General features: G+C 45.2%; 1 long non-coding RNA gene and 2 other non-coding genes across 3 annotated transcripts in view; 2 read left to right on the forward strand and 1 right to left on the reverse strand.

Moving 5' to 3' along the window:
* Positions 1 to 22,436, reverse strand: part of LOC118972967 (uncharacterized) — a 29,659-nt gene extending 7,223 nt beyond the window's left edge. Inside the window, exon 1 of the long non-coding RNA XR_012130329.1 lies at positions 10,758 to 22,436. This is a non-coding gene — a long non-coding RNA (uncharacterized lncRNA). The remainder of the gene's footprint in view (positions 1 to 10,757) is intronic.
* TRNAE-UUC (transfer RNA glutamic acid (anticodon UUC)) lies at positions 20,979 to 21,050 on the forward strand. Its single transcript has one exon. It is a non-coding gene; the product is annotated as a tRNA-Glu (tRNA).
* Positions 22,113 to 22,275, forward strand: LOC118972968 (U1 spliceosomal RNA). Its single transcript, XR_005062145.1, has one exon. It is a non-coding gene; the product is annotated as a U1 spliceosomal RNA (small nuclear RNA).
* Positions 22,437 to 24,943: the final 2,507 nt, after the last annotated feature.

Raw genomic sequence — 24,943 nt, forward strand, 5'->3', positions numbered from 1 at the left:
CTTACTACACTGATGGACAGTGACTGTAATGGGGCATGTGGGAGGGGATGTGATAATAGGGGGAGTCTAGCAACCATAATGTTGTTCAAGTAATTGTACATTAACGATACCAAAATAAAAAATAAAACAGGAAAAACCCTAAAGAATCCACCCAAAACTACTAGAATAACTGAATTCAGCAAAGTTGCAGGATACAAAAATCGATACAGAGATATCTGTTGCATTTCTATACAGTAATGATGAACTAGCTGGAAGAGAAATCAGGAAAACAATTCCATTCACAATTGCATCAAAAAGAATAAAATACCTAGGAATTAACCTAATGAAGTGAAAGACCTATATTCTGAAAACTACAAGACAGTCGAGAGAAATTAAAGAAGATACCTATAAATGGAAACACATCCCGTGCTCATGGATAGGAAGAATTAATATTATCAAAATGGCCATCCTGCCTGAAGCAATCTACAGATTCAATGCAATCCCTATCAAAGTACCAACAATATTACTCAACGAACTGGAACAAACAGTTCTAAAATTCATGGAGAACCACAAAAGACCCCAAATAGCCAAAGCAATCCTGAGAAGGAAGAATAAAGTGGGGGTGGGTGGGGGTGGTTATGCTTCCCAACTTCAAGCTCTACTTGAAGCAAAACTGAAGGAACAGAACAGCCACAGTAATCAAGACAATTTGGTACTGGCACAGGAACAGATCCATAGACCAATGCAGTAGACAGGAGAACCCACATATAAACCCAAGAACGTATGGTCTATTAATATATGATATACAATGGATATATGGATATACAATGGGGAAATGACAACCTCTTCAACAGCTGGTGTTGGCAAAACTGGACAGCTACATAAAAGAGATTGAAACTAGATTATTGTCTAACCCCATACACAACAGTAAACTTAAAATGGATCAAAGACCTGAATGTAATCCATGAAACCATGATACTCTTAGAAGAAAACATAGGCAAAAATCTCCTGAATATAAACATGAGCAACTTTTTCCTAAACACATCTCCTTAGGGAAGGGAAACAAAATTAAAAAATGAACAAATGGGAGTACATCAAACAAAAAAGGACAGCAAAGGACACTTCAGCAGAACCAAAAGGCATCCTACAGTATAGGAGAAAACATTTGTAAATGACATATCCAACGAGTTTAACATCCAAAATATATAAAGAAATCACACTCCACAACACCCAAAAAGTGAATAACTTGATTAAAAAATGGGCAGAGGATCTGAACAGACACTTCTCCTAAGAAGAAATTCAGATGGCTAACAGGCACATGAGAAGATGCTCCACAACGCTAATCATCAGAGAAATGTAAATTAAAACCACAATGAGATATCACCTCACACTAGTCAGGATGGCCAACATCCAAAAGACAAGGAACAGCAAACGTTGGTGAGGATGCAGAGGAAGGGGAACCCTCCTACACTGCTGGTGGGAATGTAAATTAGATCAACCATTGTGGAAAGCAGTGTGGAGGTTCCTCAAAAAACTAAAAATAGAAATACCATTTGACCCAGGAATGCCACTCCTAGGAATTTACCCAAAGAAAACAACTTCTCAGATTCAAAAAGACATGCACCCCTATGTTTATTGCAGCACTTACAATAGCCAAGATATGGAAGCAATCTCAGTGCCCATTAGTAGATGAATGGGTAAAGAAGAGGTGGTACATATACACAATGGAATACTATTCAGCCATAAGAAAGAAAGAAATCCTTCCATTTGCAACAACATGGATGGAGCTAGAGGGTATTATGCTCAGTGAAAAAGCTAGGCAGAGAAAAGACAAGTACCAAATGATTTCCCTCATTTGTGGAGTATAACAATGAAGTAAGACTGAAAGAAGAAAACAGCAGCAGTCACAAACTCCAAAAGGGACTAGCGGTTACCAAAGGGGGGGGAGGCTGGGGGAGGGTGGGTGGGGAGGGAGGGATAAGGGGATTGAGTGATATCATGATTAGTACACATGATGTGAGGAGGGTCATGGGGGAGACTATGTAGCACAGAGAAAGTAAGTAGTGACTCTGTGGCATCTTACTACACTGATGGACAGTGACTGCAATGGGGGTATGGAGGGGGACTCGATAATATGGGTGAATGTAGTAACCACAGTTTTTCATGTGAAATCTTCATAACAGTGTATATCAATAATACCTTAATAAATTAAAAAAATGTAAAAAAAGAAAAAAGAAAAAAGCAGTGAACCAAACAGGAAAATATGTACACACACACACACACACACACACACACACACACACACACACACACACAAAACCAAACCTCAGCAATAAAAAGAAATGAGAAGAGAAAAAAAAAAGAATTGTATATCAATGATATGTCAATAAAAAGTAATAAAAGAAAGAGAAGAGGAACCAATGTCTGGGAGCAGTGGTTGTTTTTCCCCTACAACCGTTTAACTGCTTGGCAGAAAGCAACCCAAGGTCACTCTGGCCAGTCTTGTCTGGATCCGATTACATGGGTCACCACTGAAAACAATCACAATTACTGGGAGACTTTCTAATTACTTGGAAGATTAGCTGCCAAACACATATTCAATAGGGAATCTCTGGGTAATGTCCATGTTGTCCTGTTGTCCCCCTTGATTATTTGAGTCCAAAGGCCACCATTCCCCTCCTTAGAGTATCAGTCAGATGTTTGAAATGTTTGTTGTGCTGGCAGGAGTATGAAGGAAAAGGCTCTTTCATTGAGCTGGAAAAATACATTGGAATATGAACTGGCACACCTCTTATTTAGTCAAACGGAGAACACGTAGAGATGCTTTCAGTTTTCAGCAGAAGTGGAGTGACAGAAATCAGGATTACCCTCCTGCCTGAAATCTCAGTGCCCCTCCTCTACCCCCAAAAAAAGAAAACGACAGAACACATGAAATGCCTGTTTTCAAGACACTGGAAATTAGGCAGCAAAGGACAGCAAACCGTGGGAGGTGAGAAACAAACAAGGCGAGCTCTGCCATTGGCCACTGATTTCAGAGTTTCCAGGCTGGGCACCAGGAGGGAGATCTGAGGCCAACTCCTTGGATTGTGGAGATGAAGCTGGATGCCTGTGGAGAGCAAGGCAGTCAGAGTTCCTAGGCCAGAGATCCAGTGATGAGAGAGATGGACAGAGAATCCAGGGATAAGGAAAGGGTCTCCCTCAAGTATTCAGCAGGCTACTGATCAGGGCATGCTTAGGGAGAAACTGCCTGAGGTCAAGGAAAGAAACTTCTGAAAAGGTCATAGAATGGTGCTTGGTGCCCACACTGGGCAGAAAATTGTACTGGCCACCACCAGCCAGGCTGGACTAGTCATAATACCTGGGGCCATTGGGAAGAACACTCAGGAAGGTCCGGTTCCAGAGGTGGAAATACTCTGCCCTAGGCAGACCTACCTGAAAAAACATAAAAGCAAGAATTGAAGGGATCAAAGTGTTTACAAGTCACTTAACTGTACCCCAAAACAAAACTCAAGAAGATTTATAGGAATACCAAAATAGCCAGTGCCCAAGAAGGTAAACTTTCAGTGACTGGCATTTGATGAAAGAATGGCAGACAGGCAAAGAGGCAGGGAAAACATGACCATAATGAGGAGAATAACCAATCTATCAAAACTCAACCAGAACTGGCAGGATGTTAAAATTAGTAGAGGCAACTTTAAAGCATTAATGATGGCTCTGTTACTTATGTCCAAGGAGTTAAGTGAAAATGTGGAGCATATGCAGGTGGCACCATCAATCTTGAGAGATGGAAACTAGAATCGGAAAATACTCTAGAGCTAATAAATTCGCCAGATAGAATTAATGTCAGATTAGACGTTGCAGGAAAAAAAGAGAAAACAAACACACATAAAACTGCAAATTGGAATTACCCATAATGAAACTCACACACACGGAAGTTTTTGAAGTGAGCATAGAGCATCAGTGAATGGTAAGACAACTTTAAAAGACCTACTATATGAGTAATTTGCAGTTCCTGAAAAGACTGGGGTAGAAGAAATAATTCTGAAGAAACAATGATGGAACACATCCCAATCATAATAAAAATTAGAAACACACTGATCTATGAGCAGAATGAACATGAAGAAAGTTACATCTGGTTACATCACTATTAAATCTCTCAAATACATTACAGAAAGAAAAACTCTCCCAAGTAGCTGGAGGAAAAAGACATGGTACTTATGGAAAACAAAAATAAAGACTGTCAGATTTCTCATCAGAAGCAGGGCGAGTGAGAAGACAGTGGGGTAACATCTTTAGAGGACTGAGGCGGGTGGGGGGAGCCAACACGGAATTGTGTCTTCGCACCCCCCCCTCACCTGCGCAAGTCTTTCAAAAATGAGGGTGAATAACCGACACCTACAGACATACAAATGCTGAAGGACTTCATCACCAGCAGACCCACCCTACAAGAAATGTTGAAGGACTCTTCCAGGAAGAAGGAAACTCATACCGGATGGAAATCTGTGTGTACAACAAAGGGATAAAGGACGGCAGAAATGGCATCTGCACGGGAAACTATATGAGAATTTTTCTTATTATTTAAATCTCGTTAGAAACTGGGACAGATTGAACAAAAGTGCTGACGATGGGTTCTGGGTTTTTAGCATAAGTAAGGTAAAACGTGGGTTTTTAGCATAAGTAAGGTAAAACGTGTGTCCTGGCAGACAGGACAGAATTGTGAAGAGGTGCAGTATGACTTGAAGGGAGACGGTGGTGAGATACAGAAGCATGCTATAAAGAAAGCCTCCAGCAGTCGCTGGAGTAACAAAAGAAAGAGTTATAGCTCATAAGCCAACGAAGGGGAGAAAATGGAATCTTATAGAAACCATGTAAACACATGACAGAGCACTTGCTCTTCCAGGACCCTACAGAAAGCCTTGCCCTAGCAGCCAATAAAGAGGTCTTAACAGCAGCATTTTTGTAACCATAAAATCGCAGACCCAAGTTAATTTAAGTGGATACGGAAAGGGTTGAATAAATACTAGGACAAACGATGGAGGAAACTCAGTCGTTACAAGGGATTCAGGGAGAGGGTAACGATAACGGTTCTACTGCACAGAAGACTTGTGAATTCCCAGCAACCTGCTGTCCTCCATAGTTCTTGCGCGAGAATCCGTAAGTGATCTTCTGACTGCGGCTTAGGTCCTGCAGTTGTGCACAAGACACAGAAGACAGGCGTGGCAGTGATGGTGTAGATCTCTCTTGCCCTTTCCATTGAGAGAAGGCGCAGAGTGGAAACTACCCCTGTGAGGGGATGAAGTAGTTTCAGACATAAAAATAGGACACAAAGCTCTCTGTAAAGTTAGCCCCAGACCCTAGTCACGTACCAACTTCTGAGAAACTAAAGAAAAAGATATAAATCCCATGAGAAACAGGATGTTCAACTAACTCCAGGCTATTTTTGCTTCTATACATTGCTTTGTCAGAGACCAGCAGTATCACACGTTTCCTGCAGCAGGTGGGCAAAACAGGATGCTTAAGCCCCCTGAACATTAAACAAGGAATATAGCTTGCTGAATTTAGGCAAAGGCAGAAAAGTTGCAAAAACTAAGCAGGATGTGGTAAAAATGCTTAAAAGGATGTTGTAACAGGGGCTCTGGCTGCACTTGGAGAGCTTGCTCCTTGGCAGGCACCGGCCGGCTAAAATAAAGGCTCCCTTTTTATAATCTACTTTTCTGTGAGGGCCTGTTTTCTTACTCCTGCTCTGGCATGCCCTATCTGAGACCCATAACATTTGGGGGCTCGTCCAGGATCGGGCATGATCGTTGAGCAGTTCTTTTGAGACCTTGAGATCATTGACCACCCGTGGGCCCACGGGTATCAGCAAGTCCTCAACTGTCAGAGTTTCTAAGGAGCCAATTGGAAATCCACCAGAACTGAGTTTGGTTCTGGTTTGAGAGCTCATTTGACTCAAAGGGGAGGCTGGACCCAGCATTACTCCCCAAGTCAGGGGCAGAGGAGAGATGTCACCCTCCCCGTCTGTCTGGTTCTCTGTGGTGGCCACCTGATGTGCGTAAGCTATATAGTGTGTCTTTTATATGTTATTTTATGAGTATTGCTATCTGTAGTCATTACATCTCAATCGGCATGTTTGTGTGTCTAAGTGTGTAAATGAAAAATATTTTTCTACTTCCGGATGGTATTAATAAAAATTGATTTAAAGAAAAGCGCTTGTGCAAATTGGACATTCTAAAACTTGCAGAAAATTCTAATAAAAGATATTAAGCATTAATGCTACATTTAAGTTAAACTGAAATGGACATGTCCTTATGGTTATCAGCTGCCTAAGTTTACCTAAAGTCATTTAAGTTGATGTTATCTGCTAAATCTTTCACAAATAAAATGTTTAAAGGCTTAACTTTGTCTAATATTCAGTAAAGGTTTTGTAAGTAATCTAGCATAGTTGTTAGGAATGAGTAAACTAAGTGTAGCATGTGAACATCTTAATAATAATTGTGTTATAGTGTGTTACACTGTGTATACTTACAAACAACCTGAGAATTTTTGTAGTAACCTAAACCCTTAAGGTTTTGCTAAATTTAGACATATTTTGTGCTTAGTGAGACTGTGCTGCAAAGCACGTGATTCCAGAAATTATAAAATGTGTTCATAAATTTATCAATCTAAAGAATGCTAGTGTAGCAGTTTACAATAGCCTACTTCTCAGTGTTCACTGAAAATTAAGGCTCCTATTGGTTTTAAGTTCTAATAAAACTACTTAAAGTAATAAGGAAAACATTTCTGCATGCTAAAGAATGTGTCTTTTGATAAAAGAATGTAACTTTGTTCTAAAGAACAGCTGTTTATTTAAATAGGAAGAACTCTAATGTAAAAAGGAAGTTGTAGAAAGTTTGTGGAAGAATTGATATGGTCATGCTATATAAAATTAAAGCAAATAAGTCTCGATATCAAGTATACAGCAAAATTAGAATTTTCTTTTCAGTTACAAGGACAAAGTTTTCTTAAACAGTCTGCTCTTAATGTTGAAAGATTGCAAAGGGTTCTCTATTTTATCAAAGCAGTTTCTCATGCTTAAAATCTCAATGAGTTGTCTGAGTATTTAAGAAAATGAGATCTTAATATTAAAAGGACTAAAAGCTAAACTTTGCTAACAACTGTAAACTCTGTATTTGCCTTTGAGGGATTTTGTTGTCATTCTGGTTAAATGGATAAGTATTGCTTCATGGAACCTGTAATCCTATTTAAGCAAGTGCCAAAGAAACTTTCTTCTGACAACTTCCCAAAATCAAATTCAAAATGGTGCTTTTACCTCTAGTTCACTCTGATATTTTCCAGAGGGCCCCTGAAACATGTCAGAGGAATTTTTTCTCATTAGGGCAAGTATTTGGCTAATTTGGCTTATCAGATATATAATTACCTTCTTAATTACCTGGAAAGCACTGTCAAAGGAAATGATGCTAAACTTTGTTACTGAATATTTTGTGTTACAGAAATATCCAAATTTCCTTATGTCAATTGTCTTACAGTAAGCTTTCATCGGGACTTTAACCATTGTCATTTTTAAGTCTTTTGTCATTTATAGTCAATGTTTTATTATTCCTAAATTAGTAAAGAACTATCAGAAGAGCAAGTATTAGTTACATAGGATTAAGTAAACTAAGGAAGATGATTTTGTGGCTTTTGGTTTCAAATGTTGCAGTTAAAGTGTTTTAAGCTTTTTCTCTTAAGCTGACAACAGTTTAGTAAATTACTATCTTTATAAGCAGAATTGAAACTTTATCTTTCTCTCTACCTGATCACTGCAGAATTTAAAAACTCTCAGTGACTATTTTTATATTTCATGGCAGTATGTTTATTTGCATAAGTTCAATAAGAATCTCCTTTCCTTGTAAGAGGACAAATTAAAAACACTGGTTATATTACCAAGGCTTTGACCGGAATGTTATACCTGAGAGACGCGTGTGTAAACTCAGATATGAACAGACAGCTTTAAGGAACAGGTTGACTTTATAAAGCCAACAAAGCCCCTTGGAAGAACTGGCCTGGTACCTTGCTTACAGGGTTCCCAGCAGCCTTGCCAGGTGAGTAAGGAAGGTCACTTCCTGGCAAGTGCAGGAACCTCAGGATGTCTTGAGAACCTCAAGAAGAGAAGAATCCACCCAAATGTACAGGAACTGCAGGCACAACCTGATGGCAAGTCTGGCTTGGCTTTCTGGCGTCAAGAGGCCTTTAAAAGTTCAATCTGAAATTCCTTATAAAAAGTTCCAGCAAAGCACATTTAAAAAAGCCTATGTAATCAATTGCTCTTCTTGATGCACTTATGCAAATTATCAAGCCAAGTGTTAACTATTTTCTTAAATCTGGTTACTTCTAATAAAAATGACGGTGATGTTAGAAAAAAGTGTTGTTTCAATAATGCAGCCTTTATCTATACTAAGTCCTAATACTAGTCATTGAGACATAAACTAGATCCAGAATTCTAGTTTCCCCAAAATATCTAGCTATGATTCTCCAAATGTGTTAGTTTTCTCCCAGGATTTCATTTAAAGTTTTACTATTTCTAGTTCCTGTATTCAGGCATGCATTCTTAATCTCATCAAGTTTGCCCTCCCAGAATGGAAAATTCAACTCCATATATTGCTATTTAGCCTAATAACATGATTTGTTCTATCTTGCCTAGAAGCCATAAAACTACAAATAGTAATAGAAATGGAACCTGGAATAGAAGTGCCTATCTTCTGAGGCCCTCTCAACTGACCATTGATGGAGACCTAACTGCACCCTTTACTGCACCCCTTGTCAGCATGAAGCAGCCAGAGCGGTCATCGCCCCCTTTCCCTAGCAGCAGCTAGGGTCTCTATCTGTAGAGGGGGAAGACAGGGACCATGGGCTTAGACAGAGTAGAATGAGGGCCTCCGGAAAAAGCATGGCAAGATATTTACAGTCAAAGCAATGTAACAATGTAAAGTCCCTATTGAAACTCTGTGTTCAGCATTAGGCAAAGTCAAGGTCACACAAATTCTCTAGGGTAAAGATACCAGACTAGGAATATAGACACCTTCAGTGAGATCAGTTAAAGGTCAAAAGGCCAGGAGCAACTTGGCCTGGAATGTTTGAGTGTTCTGCAAGGGTATCTCAGCATAACCCATGACTTCACTGTAAACAGCCCATCTACCACGTAGTTTGCTTGTACCAGCAGATTAACCCCTTGTTTGAGCAATTAATAACAGCTGGTATAGGGGAACCAAGGGTACCTGAGCTCTGTATTTTGATTCACATCCTCCCTCAAGTTTACCTCTATAATAGGGAAGCTAGTAGGGAACACATGGGCTTAGTATATTCCCTTAGAACAAAAAGAGCAGCCCCATCTTAGTGCCGCTTCTAGTTGGGCTGAGAATAGCAGGATCAGGAGCAGTAGGGACTGCTTCTTTTGTTGTAAATGATGCCAATTTCAAAGTGCTCAGTAAACAAGTAGATAGAGATCTAGGGATGTTAGAGAGCTTGGTCCATCAGTGAGAGTCATCTGTAGACTCCCTAGCAGAAGTAGTCTTGCAGAATAGGAGAGGGCTGGGCCTCCTCTTCATGAAACAAAGAGGACTTTGCACGGCATTAGGTGAAACCTGCTGCTTCTATGCAAACAAATCAGGCATTATTCGAGATACCCTAGGTATGATGAGACAGAACCTCAAAGAAAGAGAGGTTCAGAGGGAAGCAAGAGCAAACTGGTATCAAGGCCTGTTCTCATGGTCCCCTTGGCTAATGACCCTCCTGACAGCCCTTGCAGGTCCCCTCGCTCTCCTGCTTGTAGTTACTGTAGGGCCCTGTGTTATAAATTGCCTCATGAGTTATATTCAGAAGAGACTAGCGGCAGTAAAGCTACTTTTCATTAGAGAACGTTACCAAGCCTAAAAAAACAAAACAAAACTGAAGGGGCAATGGTTTGACTCTGTTACAAGGAGAGGGGGGAATGTGAGGGGCTGAAGCAGCTTCAGACACAATAGGACACAAAGCTCTCTGTAAAGTTAGCCCCAGACCCTAGTCACGTACCAACTTCTGAGAAACTAAAGAAAAAGATACAAATGCCATGAGAAGCAGGATGTTCAACTAACTTCAGGCTATTTTTGCTTCCATACATTGCTTTGTTAGAGACCAGCAGTATCACGTTTCCTGCAGCAGGTGGGCAAAACCGGATGCTTAAGCGCCCCAAGCATTAAACAAGGAATATAGCTTGCTGAATTTAGGTGAAGGCAGAAAAGTTGCAAAAACTAAGCAGGATGCGGTAAAAATGCTTAAAGGGATGTTGTAACAGGGGCTCTGGCTGCACTTGGGGAGCTTGCTCCTTGGCAGTCACCGGCTGGCTAAAATACAGTCTCCCTTTTTATAATCTACTTTTCTGTTAGGACCTGTTTCCCTACTCCTGCTCCGGTGTGCCCGATCTGAGACCCATAACACTGCCGACCTTCCGTGTTCTAAAAAGTGGGAGATTCGTCCCCCGGGGGGGTGGGGGTGGGGGTTAAAACACCAACTTTCCAGTTAACAGCCGAACGCGCTAGCCGATTGCGCCACAAAGACGTCCAATTACTGCTGCTCTCATCCTCATAGAGAACGGACCCTCATTCAGCCCTAGGCGGAGCCGCCCACCTTTGTCTCGACGGTCTTGCCGGCTCCAGAGCCTCGCAAAACCCAGGACAGCCGGTCTACACGGCGAGTTCTACGCGCTGCAACGCCGCGCGTCGGGCGATCCCGAAAAGCTTCTCCCCGACTCGCTTCACACCCACCTGGGATGTAGCGCCCTGGGACGCCAGCGCCCCGGTCCTAAGGCGAGGGGAGCCCGAGGAAAGCAGCCCGCTTGGAGGGCTCCTGTGAGGGCGCTCCCCTTGGCTCCTCCTTCCCTCGGCCGCTTGAGCCCCTGGCGCTCCCTTCGCTCCCCTCGGCCGCGGCCGCTGGGGCCGGAGCCGGAACGAGGGCAGGGGTGGGAGTGGAAGGGGGTCAAAAAGTGGCGTGGACGAGAACCATGAGACCTCCCCGCGGGCCTTCCTAGAGGCACGGGCTGGACCCTGAGGAGATGGCGATTTTTAATATTTTTAAGATGTGTATTAGAGTTGAGAGGAAGGCAGGAAAAAATGGAGAGCGAGCATGAAAGAGACAAGAATACGAATGCCTGTGGTTGTCCGAGAAGAAAGCAGCGCAGTCCGTTGCAATGACTTTCTTGGAACACGCAGTGCACAAGGGAGCACGCCGCCTCTCAGGTCGTGGTGCGCCGTGATCGTATAGTGGTTAATACTCTGCGTTGTGGCCGTAGCAACGTCGCTTCGAATCCGAAACACGGCACTCTTCTTTCCGATGCATAGCGTCTCCTTTTTCCTTTCTGTTTCAACCCTTACCTGAGGGCCAGGGAGCAGCGTTTTCCGAAATCGTTCATTAGACGCCCCCAGGAGGTCAGAATGGAAGGGAGCCCTACAGTGTGGTGTGGGTGCGCTCACCTGGGGGACGTTCTCTGATCTCTGAGGAAAAGGAATTCCCCCAAGGCGGGGAATTGTTAAAGTCAAACACAACTGGAAGTCAGACCTGAAAATTCCCTGAGCAAACAAACCAGTTAAGTCATGCAAACAGACATTAATTTAGCTTTGCAAAATAAGTGGAACTTGACTTGGGTCACTTCTTGTTAATCTGCCTGCAAAAATCATACGCGAGACTCAACCTCTTCTCCAAAATTGATATAAGGTAACCACTTTTAACCAAGTCCTGATCACTCTAAGGAATCTCTGTGAAGAACAAAACACCAACTGCCTCCTCACTGTATGAACTGCTTTATAACAATATACCTCCAAGCCTCATTCAATATTCCATTTGAGTGCTCTCTGTTCTCCCACTTTTTCCTCACAATTAGTCTTTGCTAATCACTGTGTCAGTGATCCAGTGGGTTTACTGCTGCTATTTCTGAACTTCCAACAGTGCCTCAACATCTTCATCTGCCAGCTGGAGACAACTAGAGAACTCCACTTCATTTTTCTGGTGTCATATGTGCCTGGATTCGGTGACTCCGCATTGGATAATATAGCGTCGTCAAAATCATCGGCATTGTCCTCTGATTTATTTGTTAACAACCACTGTCCAGACTCTTCACTTCACCGTTACCTCTTCTAGAACGTCATGCAAATGGAATCACAGTGCAAATACTCTTTTCTGCACCCTCTGTCTCTTTGCACAACGTCTCTGACTTTATCCATTGTTGAGGAAAGCCGAGGTCATTCCTCTTTTGTTGTTGAGTAGTATTCCATGTCAGGAATACAGCACAGTTTTGTCTGCCATTCACCTGATAAGGTGCATTTGGGCTGTTTCCAGGACTGGCTATTGTGCATAAAGCTGCTTGGAACATTCTTTCCACAAGGGATCTTGCAGATGTGTGTTTGCACTGCTCTTGGGGTGCGGGGGTGGGGGGCAAGATAGCTGAAGAATTGCTGGTATCAAAGAGTGGCAGATGCTCTGCTTCATAAAAACTGCCAAAGCTTTTCCCCAAGTGGTTGTACTGTCTATGTTCCCACAAACAATGTGGGAGAGTTGTAGTTGTTCCATATCTACACCAAGATTGGTGTGTCCTCTCATATAATATTAGGTGGGCAACTGGGAGTAGTGGCATCTCAGTGTGGTCTCAATTTCCATTGCTTGGACAGCTAAAAGTATTACAACACATTTTCATGTGCCTTCTTGGTCATGCGTATGTTGTCTTTTCTGAAGTATCTTTTCATGTCATGGGAGGCAGAGTTCCATGGAGGGCCCCCAATTTACTAAACTGATCGTGGGGTGTGATATTTTAAATTGGAGGCTGAGGGACAGCTGACTTTTTCTGCATGTGAAAGAACATGAGGAAGAGGCAGAGATACAAGGGAGAGGGGAAGAACAGGCTGGAAGCAGAAAACTGATTTTAGGGTCTGGCACTGGATGTCTGATTTTGGAGACAGAGTAGACACAAATGAGCATATCCAGGGAAGAAGAACTTCAGTGGAAACAACAGACACTCAAGGCCATTTTATGACATTTTCTATTTGTCTATACGTAATTCTTCTTCCCCACCTTTGTAGAAAAGGTCCATGTGAGCTAGAAGCGTTTTTTTGTGTTTGAATGCACACTTACGAAAGTAACCACCACATGAGAAGGATTAAAAATGGCGGCATGAGAGGTGAGACAGAGGCTTCCTCCTAAAACTGCATATAATATGAAAATATAATTAATACACCTAACCCTGAGAGAGCAACAGGAAAGAGGACTGCACCAGACTGCATACACCTGGAGAAAAGAGCAGACCTCACAGAACAGAGTAACATACCAAAGCTGTGGTTTGGTGAGACCCAAGCCCTTATCCCATACCAGTTCACTGGCAGGAGGAAGAGAAACTGAGTGGGGAGGGAGTGGGAGCCTGGAACTGCTGAATACCTAGCTCCGGAGATCTGCTCTAAAAGCACAAACCTACATTTCATGGTGCTTTCAGCATACTCTTGTGATTACAGGGTTGGAAAGCTGGGACAGGTAGACTTCCTGGGGAGACTGGGATTCCAGCCCCTTGTGAAGAGCAGGGATCCATATCCAGCTGCTCTGGGACAAAAGCTTATACCTGTGTGCTTGGACCACTGGTTCAGGCAGTGGAGGCAGGCATAGCAGCCAGGAAGCAGGAAATAGCTCTTTCCTCCCCACAAGCACCAATACCACTCCCCTGTGACACCTGACATTGCCTCAGGGGCTGAGCAGCTCCAGAGAGTAGAGCTTCTGGACACTAGAGGGTGCCATATACAAATATGAAATGCCAAAGGAACCTGGTCCAGAATAAAATTATTAATACAACTCCGAAGAAAGATTTAAATGACATGGACCTTGTGACTCTTCCTGAAATGGAGTTCAAAATAAAAATTATTAACTTGCTAATGGAGGTATGGAAAGATATTCAATAACTCAGGAATGAATTCCGGTCAGAGATCCAACTGTTGAAGAGCACTATGGAGGGTATTAAAAGCAAATTGGATATGGTGGAGGAGACGATAAGTGAAATAGAAACCAGACAAGAGGAATACAAAGAAGCTGAGGCACAGAGAGAAAAAAGGATCTCTAAGAATGAAAGAATATTGAGAGAACTGTGTGACCAATCCAAATGGAACAACATTCACATTATAGGGATACCAGAAGAAGAAGAGAGAGAGAAAGGGATAGAAAGTGTCTTTGAGGAGGTAATTGCTGAAAACTTCCCCAATCTGGGGAAGGAGATAGTCCCTTAGGCCATGGAGATCCACAGATCTCCCAACACAAGGGACCCAGGAAGACAACACCAAGACATATAGTAATTAAAATGGCAAAGATCAAGGATAAGGACAGACTACTAAAAGCAGTCAGAGAGAAATAGATCACATACAAAGGAAAGCCCATCAGGCTAACATCAGACTTCTCAGCAGAAACCTTACAAGCCAGAAGGGAGTGGCATGATGTATTTAATGCAATGAAGCAGAAGGGCCTGGAACTAAGATTACTTTATCCGGCAAGATTATCATTTCAATTTGAAGAAGGGATTAAACAATATCCAGATAAGCAAAAGCTGAGAGAATTTACCTTCCACAAACCGTCTCTACAGTGTATTTTGGAGGGACTGCTATAGATGGAAATGTTTCTAAGGTTTAATAGCTGTCACCAGAGGAAATAAAACCACACTAAAAAAGTAGAACAGCTAATTACTAAGCAAATAAAAATGAAATTAACTATCCCCAAAGTCAATCAAGGGATAGGCAAAGAGTATAAAATACGATACCTCAAAGAATGGAGGAGGAAGAAAAAGGAGGAGAAAAAGAAAAGAACCTTTAGATTGTGTTTGTAATAGCATATTAAATGAATTAAGTTAGACTATTAGACAGTAAGGAAATTAACCCTGAACCTTTGGTAACCATGAATCTAAAGTCTGTGATAACAGTAAGTACATACCTATCGAAAATCACCCTAAATGTAAATGGACTGAATGCACCAATCAAAAGTCATAGAGTCACTGAATGGATAAAAAAAAGACCCGTCTATATGCTGCTTACAAGATACTCACTTTAAATGCAAAGACATACACAGACTAAAAGTGAAGGGATGGAAAAAGATATTTCATGCAACTAATAGGGAGAAAAAAACAGGTGTTGCAGTACTTGTATCAGACAAAATAGACTTCAAAACAAAGAAAGTAACAAGAGACAAAGAAGGACATTACATAATGATAAAGGGGTCACTCCAACAAGAAGATATAACCATTATAAATACCTAAGCTTCCAACACAGGAGCACCTACATATGTGAAACAAATACTAAATGAATTAAAAGGGGAAATAGAAGGCAACGAATTCATTCTAGGAGACTTCAACACTCCACTCATTCTGAAGGACAGATCAACCAGACAGAAAATAAGTAAAGACACAGAGGCACTGAACAACACATTAGAACAGATAGACCTAACAGATATTTACAGAAGTCGACACCCAAATGTAACAGAATACACATTCTTCTCAAGTGCATATGGAACATTTTCAAGAATAGATCATATATTAGGTCACAAAAAGAGCCTCAGTAAATTTAAAAAGATTGAAATTGTACCAACCACGTACTCACACCACAAAGGTATGAAAATAGAAATAAATTACCCAAAGAAAATGAAAAAATCTCACAAACACATGGAGGTTTCACAACATGCTCCTAAATAAGCAATGGATCAATGACCAAATAAAAACAAAGATCAAGCAATATATGGAGGCAAATGACAACAATAATTCAACACCACAAAAATCTGTGGGACGCAGCCAAGGCCGTGCTAAGAGGAAAGTATATTGCAATACAGGCCTGCCTCAGGAAAGAAGAACAATCCCATATAAGCAGTCTAAACTCACAATTAATGAAACTAGAAAAAGAAGAACAAATGAGGCCCAAAGTCAGTAGAAGGAGGGACATAATAAAGATTAGAGCAGAAATAAATAAATTGAGAAGAATAGAACAATAGAAAGAATCAATGAAAGCAAGAACTGGTTCTTCAAGAAAATAAACAGAATAGATAAACCCCTAGTGAGACATCAAGAAAAAAAGAGAGTCTATACACATAAACAGAATCAGAAATGAGAAAGGAAAAGTAACTATAGATACCACAGAAATACAAAGAATTATTAGAAAATACTAAGAAAAATTATATGCTAATGAACTGGATAGCCTAGAAGAAACAGACAACTTTCTAGAAAAATATAACCTCCCAAGGCTGACCAAGGAAGAAACAGAATATGTGAACAGACCAATTACCAGCAACGAAATTGAACTGGTAATCTAAAACTACCTAAGAACAAAACAACTGGACCAGATGGGTTCACCACTGAATTTAGTCAAACATTTAGTGAAGACCTAATACCCATCCTCCTTAAAGTTTTCCAAAAAGTAGAAGAAGAGGGAATACTTCCAAACTTATTCTATGAGGCCAGCATCTCTCTAATAACCAAACCAGGCAAAGACACCACAAAAAAAGAAAATTACAGAGAAATATCCCTGATGAACATAGATGCAAAAATACTCAACAAAATATTAGCAAACTGAATTCAAAAATACATCAAAAAGATCATCCATCATGGTCAAGTAGGGTTTATTCCTGGGATGCAAGGATGGTACAACATTCGAAAATACAACAACATTATCCACATCCACAGAAAGAAGGACAAAAACCATATGATCACCTCCATAGATGCTGAAAAAGCATTTGACAACATTCAACATTCATTCATGATAAAAACTCGCCACAAAATGGCTATAGAGGGCAAGTACTAGAGGGTAAGTACCTCAACATAATAAAGAAATATATAAGAAACCCACAGCCAATATCATACTTAACAGTGAGAAGCTGAAAGCTTTACCTTTAAGATAGGAAACAAGACAAGGATGCCCACTTTCCTCTCTTGTATTCAACATTGTACTGTAGGTCCTAGCCATGGCAATCAGACAACACAAATAAATAAAAGGCATCCAGATTGGCAAGGAAGAAGCCAAACTGTCACTGTTTGCAGATGACATGATATGGTACATAAAAAAATCCTAAAGAATCCACTCCAAAACTACTAGATCTAATATCTGAATTCAGCAAAGTTGTAGGATACAAATTAACACACAGAAATTTGTGGCATTCCTATACACAAATGATGAACTAGTGGAAAGATAAATCAGGAAAACAATTCCATTCACAATTGCATCAAAAAGAATAAAATACCTAGGAATAAACCTAACCAAGGAAGTGAAAGATCTATATCCTGAAAACTACAAGACACACTTATGAGAAATTAAAGAAGATACCAATAAATGGAAACACATCCCATGCTAATGGATAGGAAGAATTAACATTGTCAAATGGCCATCCCGCCTAAAGCAATCTATAGATACAATTCCTATCAAAATACCAACAGTATTCTTCAATGAACTAGAGAAAATCGTTCTAAAATTCATATGGAACCACAAAAGACCTCGAATAGCCAAGGTGATTCTGATAAAGAAGAATAAAGCTGGGGGCATTACACTCCCCAACTTCAAGCTCTACTACAATGCCACAGTAATCAAGACAATTTGGTAAAGGCACAAGAACAGACCCATAGACCAATGGAACAGACTAGAGAGCCCTGATATAAACCCAACCATATATGGTCAATTAATATATGATATAGGAGCCATGGATATACAATGGGGAAATGACAGCCTCTTCAACAGCTGGTGTAGGCAAAACTGGACAGTTGCATGCAAGGGACTGAAACTGAATTACTGTTTAACCCTATATACAAAAATAAACTTGAAATGGATTAAAGACTTGAATGTAAGTCATGAAACCATAAAACTCTTACAAGACAACATAGGCAAACATCTCCTGAATATAAGCATGAGCAACTTCTTCCTGAAAGCATCTCCTCGAGCAAGGGAAACAAAAGCAAAAATGAGCTCATGGGACTACATCAAATTAAAAAGTTTCTGTAAAGCAAAGGACACCATCAACAGAACAAAAAGACATCCTACAGAATAGGAGAATATATTTGTAAATGACATATGTGACAAGGGGTTAACATCCAAAATATATAACACCCAAAAAGCAAATAACCTCAACACCCAAAAAGCAAATAACCCGATGAAAAAATGGGCAGAGGATATGAAGAGACAGTTCTCCGAAGAAGAAATTCAGATGGCCAACAGACACATGTAAAGATGCTCATCATCACTAATCATCAGGGAAATGCAAATTAAAACCACAATGAGATACCACCTCACACCAGTAAGGATGGCCAGCATGGAAAAGACTACGAACAACAAATGCTGGCGCGGATGCGGAGAAAGGGGAACCCTCCTACACTGCTGGTGGGAATGTAACCTAGTTCAACCACTGTGGAAAGCAATATGGAGGTTCCTCATAAACTAAAAATAGAAATACCATTTGACCCGGGAATCCCACTCCTTGGAATTTACCCAAAGAATACAACTTCTCAGATTTAAAAAGACATATGCACCCCTATGTTTATTGCAGCACTTTTTACAATAGCCAAGATATGGAAGCAATCTAAGTGTCTGGCAGGAGATGAATGGATAAAGAAGAGGTGGTACATATACAGAACAGAATACTATTCGGCCATAAGAAAGAAACAATTTCTACCATTTGCAACAATATCGATGGAGCTGGAGGACATTATGCTCAGTGAAATAAGCAAGGCGGAGAAAGACAAATGCCAAATGATTTCCCTCATTTGTGGAGTATAACAATGAAGCAAAAATGAAGGAACAAAATGGCAGCAGACTCAGAGACTCCAAGAATGAACTAGTGGTTATTAAAGGCGAGGGGTGTGTGTGGGGGTGGATGGGGAGGGAGGGAGAAGGGAACTTAGGGGTATTATGGGTGGTACACATGGTGTGGGGGATCAAGGGGAGAACAGTGTAGCACAGTGAAGGCACATAGTGAATCTGTGGCATCTTGCTGCACTGATGGACAATGACTGCATTGGCCTATGGGTGGGGACTTGATAATATGGGTAAATGTAGTAACCACATTGTTTTTTCCTGTGAAACCTTCATAAGAGTGTATATCAATCATACATTATAACAAATAGATAAATAAATAAACACCATACTTCAACATCCTAGACCCCTTAGGTTCCACCACCACCTGTGCACCTGGGAAAGTGCAATTAATTGTTAAGGGGATGGGCGAGGAATGTGACCATCTCAACAAGAGTTGCTTTCCTTACTGTAGTGTCTTTCCTACGTGCTTCCCATCAGATCGATCCTTCCCTCAAAAAAGAGCAGTTGTGAAAATAAAAAGTATTCAGTTGCCTCCTTGGGATCCAAGGAAATCTGGTACAGGGAAGCTCAAGTACTACCGGCTGGGAAGGCTGGGGATTGCCCATTCACCGGCGTCCGGGCCGGGCCGTCGCTGTCCGCTGTGTCTGTTTGGCAGACTGGAGACAAGGGACCCCACTCACCTTCACCAGCCGCGGAAGGACGCGGTTCTCGAAGAGGTCGACTTCACGGGTAAGTCTAGATCCTGAACCCTCATCGGCTTTTTCTTCTCTTCCGCCTACCCGGTAAGAGAGGATTCGCCGCCTTTCATTCCCCTCAGGACCCTCTCGGGGTCCCTCGTGGGAAGGACTGCAGGAACTTTCAGCTGGTTTCCCCCAGGTATCCCTCCCGGTCTGGGCGTCTCGGCGGAGCTCAGGCCGGCCCAGGACGGGACTTGCCGCTGCTGGGACCAGGGGGAGCCCGGGAGGCTGCGCGTGCGGGGGTGGAGGTCGGGCACCACAATCAAGCGGCGTTCTTCCCCGTGCTGGGGACACCCGCTCCTCGGGGATGCCCGCGGAAGCCGAATAGAGAGGCCCGTGAAGCTTCTCTGCAGGTTGAATCCAAGGTGGTGGGGAGTTCCACAAAGGGCGAGGGGGACCTCAACGCAGCGGACCCAGCCCTCCTCCTGGCTGGCCCGCGTGGGTGGGGGCCCAGGGTTGAATCCACCCCTGTGCCCTGATCCGGGGAGTGGTCTGCACAGGTTCAGAGACCAGGAACAGCAGGGACTGTGCACATCGCTGGTTCTCAGTCGGGGGAGATTTGGGCCCCCACCCCCCGCCCCCGCGCTGTGACACTAGGCCTCGCCTGGAGGCGTTTTTGGTTGTCACGACTGGGGGAAGTGGGAGGGGAGGGAGAGTTTCCCCCCTGGCGTCTAGTCAGCAGAGGCCAGGGATGTCACTGGACATCCTGTCCTGCAAGCCGCGGGCGCAGCCCTCCCCCACCGAGAAAGATCCCATCCAGAATAGCAGCACTGCGGAAGTTGAAAACGCCTGCTGTGGGTCAACGTCCACACACTTGACAGCGGAGAAAACACGAGTTCCTGACCGACTGGTTGTGGCGTCTGAGGAAAACGCCGGCATCCGAGAGAACTCGTAAGATTCTGTCTGGCCTGAGCTTGAAGAAGGATGGAGTTGCCGGGAACCGCCGGCGCGGCAGGGTGTACGGGGAACCTCCGCAATTCCGTCCAGGCCCGCCGAGCCTTGCTGGAAAGCGTTTTCCACCCACGCCGACTGCGTTCCCGCATCCCTCAGAGCCCTTTATGGTGTTGGGCATTGGGGTCTCTCCCCGACGGCTCTCCTTCCGCCTCCTCCCTGCAACCTCGTCCGCTCCCCGGTCACGCGCGGCTGCCTCGCCTCGCAAAGTCGCATCTCCAGGGCAGTTAGGTCCGCGGCGCGGCGCGGCGGCGGGTACGAGGCAACGCGCGCCGGGGGCTTGTGCGTCTGGCGGGTGTGGCGGGCGCTCAGTGCGTAGCCTGCGGGCTCGCTTTTGGAGAAAGCAGGGAAGGACCGGTCTTAAGGGATTCCTGGGACGAAGGGCAGCCTCTACCGGCACCCACAAACGCCGGCGGACGCCCAGACCTCCCGCGGTGGGGACGTGGGAAGACATGGCAGTGTGATTTTAGGGAAACAGGGGAAGCCCCTGGCCGCCATCTCCCTGGTGGTCTAGTGGTTAGGATTCGGCGCTTTCACCGCCGCGGCCCGGGTTCGATTCCCGGTCAGGGAACTGTCTTTTGCGTGGCCGACCCGCACCCGGAGAATCTTCCTTTCCACCCCTGCGTGTTGCTCCACGTGGCTGTGGTCCCCTCGCCGAGTCTTCAACTCCAGTGGGCGAGGGCGAACGTCCGCCGGCCGCTTCTTCGGGCACGAGGCTCTTGCGTAGCTCCGTAACGGCCTCCCGCAAAAGAGGCTTTAGGGGGCTGTCAAGCATCTTGCTCAGGTTTACGCAGAGGTGCTCAGGTTCCCATCCCTGTGGGGCTGCCCCCAAGCCCACGCTCCTTGCCGCCCCAGGGGCGCAGGGCGTGCTGAGAGCTCCGAATAACTGAGAGCCGCCACGCCCGGGCGTGCGGTTCGTGCCTACCCTGCAAACGCGCCGCTCGGCCCAGCCTCCCCAGCCTCCTCAGCTCCGTGCGCAGATGAAATGCTTCTGCGGCCTTCACAAAGGCCGCCTGGAGGCGAAACCCGCGAGGGCTGAAAGCAAGGTGAGCGGGGAGCGGTAGGTCTGGTCCCCGAGGGCCCGAGGGCTGCCCCGCGTGTGTAGAGAGGTGATGGTAGCGGACCCAACAAAGGCAGCGTGTGCCGTATGCACAAAATGGAAACTGTTAGCGCTGCCAGAAGCAGAGGGTAGGGGTAAAAATCAGCACACGAATGTCAAAGCAGTGGTACCACAGTCAAATGGTACCGTAGTCGAATTCTACGACGGCTGTTGCGTTTAAACCCTGTAGACTCCACCAAGCACTGGGCACGTTTTCCCTTTTCCCTTCGACACTCGCTCCGCAGACCTATCGGGATGCACGCTGTGCCCCCCGTGAGGCAAGAGGAGAGCGGGCGAGACCCGGGGAGGGGACGTGGACCGAGCCCCCAGCGGCAGCCGGTGGCGTCAGCGGGCCGGGGGCCGCGCGGCGGAACGGCGGTCAGTCTGATGCGCCGTGCGCGCGGGGACGTCGCTCGAGTCCCTGTTGGGAGAGCGGCTCGGAAGGACGGCCAGGGCCAGGTGGAGCGCTGGGCGGTGACTCTGAGTGAACGGTGGAGGATGGGAGGCCGCACTGCGCTTGCAGGGAATGCGCTCATGCCTACCTGGCAGGGGGAGATGCCATGATCACGAAGGTGGCTTCCCCAGGGCCGGGCTCGTCCACTGCACCGGACGTGCTGACGCCTGCGATTTCCGCACAAGTGGGACACCCGACTGCGCAGTGTTTGTTAGCTGGGGACCGCGTTCGCGCTCTCCCCGGGTGTCCCTGGGCTCAAGAGAGACGACCTGTTTTCCGTGGTGCCCTACTGGCTCTGCCGGCCACGCCTCCAGTCTGTCCGAGAGGTGCCATCTCCTCCCGCCCGGCGGCTGGCCGTGTGTCTGCGGGAGAGTGCGGGAGACGTGGCGCCGAGGCCTCTGGCTCCACAGTCGCTTTGGGGCCAGGTCGGAAGAACACAGCCCTCCCGGGAACAAGGGGGGCCCCGAGGCCCGCTGTCGCAGCGAGGCTCGCGACTCCGGCGCGCCCTTTCCCGGCCGGGGCTAGCCAGCTGCTGCGCGCCTCTCCCTCCTCTTCCGCCGCAGCTGTGTCCTTGGGGACAGTAAGCCGCCGCCGCCCTCACCCCCACCCCCACCCCCACCCCCACCCACGGAAATGACCCAGCCGCCTCCCCAGTGTTTGCAGACGAAGTCGGGTCAACGTTTTCGCAGCACGGCAGGACAGGGACGCAACCCGTTGCCTTGCTGCTTTGTTCTCTCAGCCCGGCCCTTCGAGGGGCCCGGCTCAGGCGCCTGGATTCCGAGCTCCTCGTCGAGAGGCCTGCACGGTCGCCACCGCCCACGGAGCTGGCCAAGTTGGCGTCCCTCCCAACTGCTTATCAGGGAACAGCAGGCATAGACTCCCGTATAGACTCCGCTCTTCCGCAGAAGAGACACCCGGGTAACGATCCAGCAGAAACCGGGGCTCTGCGCGCTGGACCACTTCCCAGCGACGCTTCCGTCAGCCCATCCTTCCCTCTGAGCGCCTTGGAGAGACGAGAAATGGTCTACGGTGATGCGCCCTGCAGCGTCTCACCTGAGACAAGAGCGAAGGAGGCATTCCGGACGTCTGTGGTCGCTGAGAGGCTTGTGGAGTAAGGGTGCCCTTTCTCCACCCGGGTTATCCAGATGCTTGCGACGTCTCACCTGCGGCCCTGCCCCCGCTCCCCCTCCACCCCGCCCCCCACCTGCTCCGCCTCCTCGCGTTCTGTCCTGGCCTTCCTCCGGAGCCTACCTTCCTTTTGAGCGGCGGAACCTCTCAGCCTCCGCGACGGGAGTACACATTTCCTTGGCTTGCTCTGAGCGTCAAATAAGGAAATGCCTGTACGAGTGCCACAAATGCTCAGTAATTGTGATCTCTTATTATTTTCCATCAGTAACATCGTCCGAATCGTCAGGATTGCCTAACTTTGAACAACGCCGTTTTCGTTGTCGGAATAATACGAATATACATTTATACGTTACCTGATTGTTGAGTAACAAATTGGTTCTGCTGTTTTATTATCAAAACGAGCGCCGCAGAGAATATTCTCACACACATATCCTTGGCGATTCTGTAGGATAGGAACTGTTCTTTCATCCACTCACCTTGCAGCCAACCTACCAATGTTAAATACCTTTAACAAAATCTTCCCAGCGATCAAACCCTCGAAGGCAAAGTTTCCTGGCTTGCTACCATCTCAGTTTAAGGGCTCTGAACAATTGGCACAATACCCTGGATGACTGACTGAAACTGAGATGTAGTTTCCACTCTCTTCTGTTTTCTTCATCCATTTTCTTCTGTTCTGAGGTCACACCTTCCTAATAAAATGGTTGGCAACAACAATATAAGTACATCACTGTTGCTTGGGAAAATGTTGGCGCTTGCATCCTTCACATGCCGGTCTACCCAATACTGTGCTTGGAGCCAGGGAAGAAGAGACCTGCCACAGTGGGAGATGTGCCCCACTCTGGCCCTCTTTCGACCCCTGCCTCGTTACATTAGGTAAAGATTATGTGGAGCCAAGAGGACATTTCCACATGGAGCCCATGTCCCACCTCCCCCATAGGCCTACCCAGTGTGCAAAGAACCCCAGAACCCCTTGCCCAAGTATCTCTCAGCCTACCTGTGGGGTTTGTGTCTCTTTCTTCCTTGCCTGGCCAAACAGAGGGCAAAAGTTACGTTTTAAAAACATTTTGTGCTCAGACCTAGGGCCTGTGGGCAGTGTGGCACCAGGAGGCTGCTTTTTAAGGGAGAGCTGGTAGATGAAGCATGGGAGTGCTGGAGGTGCGGGACACTGATTCCAGGAGGCCAGTGGGCAAGTGGCAACAGAGGTTCTCACCATGCTTCCTTTCTCTGGTGTGTCCAGGAATTCTAAATTAATGTTTGCAATCCCGGTGATTATAAAGGTACAGTTTTCAAAGTGCGAGAATACAATCTATTTCCATTTCGATTAAGAGGTGTTTTTTGTTGTTTGAAAACTTGTTGGTACCTTTAAAAAATACAAACTAAAGGTAGATGGCAAACTTGTCATTAACATTTGCATGTGCCAGTGCAAAAAATAAAGGTAGTTCCAAGCTAACCTGAGAAGTCATATAGGAGGTCCTCACTACATTAAGGTGTGGGCCCCCCACCCCACCATCCCTGCCGAAAGCCCTAAGATCACAGGGGTAATGATGAACTGGTCTAGTCCTGCCCCTTCAAATCCCAGGGCTCTTTGGACAAGGCAGCCTTGGCACTACAAACAGTAGTAAGGAAAAGGAAAGCTGAAGAATCCCATGATAAATTACGGCCACAGACTTAACGTCTAGTGGATTTAGCCTTGAGTACACATAGCCTGGGTAGGCTGGAAAACTTAAGACAACGACCTGGTGTGGTGTTCTGTGATCCACCCCAAGGGCCTGTCAGAGGAGAC

Source organism: Manis javanica, chromosome 4 (assembly GCF_040802235.1).
Source record: "Manis javanica isolate MJ-LG chromosome 4, MJ_LKY, whole genome shotgun sequence".
NCBI lineage: Eukaryota > Metazoa > Chordata > Mammalia > Pholidota > Manidae > Manis > Manis javanica.